Here is a 403-nt window from a genome sequence, read left to right on the forward strand (position 1 = left end):
CATATATGAGTAACTATGTATAGTAGTCCATATATGAGTAAATATATCTAGTAGTGCATATATGAGCAAATATATATATAGTAGTGCATATATGAGCAAATATATATAGTAGTGCATATATGAGTAAATATATATAGTAGTGCATATATGAGTAACTATATATAGTAGTGCATACATGAGCAAATATATGTAGTAGTGCATATATGAGTAACTATGTACAGTAGTGCATATATGAGCAAATATACTGTATATAGTAGTGCATATATGAGCAAATATATATAGTAGTGCATATATGAGTAAATATATATATAGTAGTGCATATATGAGCAAATATATATAGTAGTGCATATATGAGTAAATATATATAGTAGTGCATATATGAGTAACTATATACAGTAGTGCA

The 403-nt window shown here is 25.8% G+C and overlaps 1 protein-coding gene across 1 annotated transcript in view; it reads left to right on the forward strand.

Annotated features, from left to right (window-relative positions):
• Positions 1-403, forward strand: part of meox1 (mesenchyme homeobox 1) — a 14,537-nt gene that overhangs the window by 1,238 nt on the left and 12,896 nt on the right. The gene's annotated exons all lie outside the window — the stretch shown is intronic.

Source organism: Nematolebias whitei, chromosome 17 (genome assembly GCF_014905685.2).
Source record: "Nematolebias whitei isolate Nwh7 chromosome 17, NemWhi1, whole genome shotgun sequence".
Classification (NCBI taxonomy): Eukaryota; Metazoa; Chordata; class Actinopteri; order Cyprinodontiformes; family Rivulidae; genus Nematolebias; species Nematolebias whitei.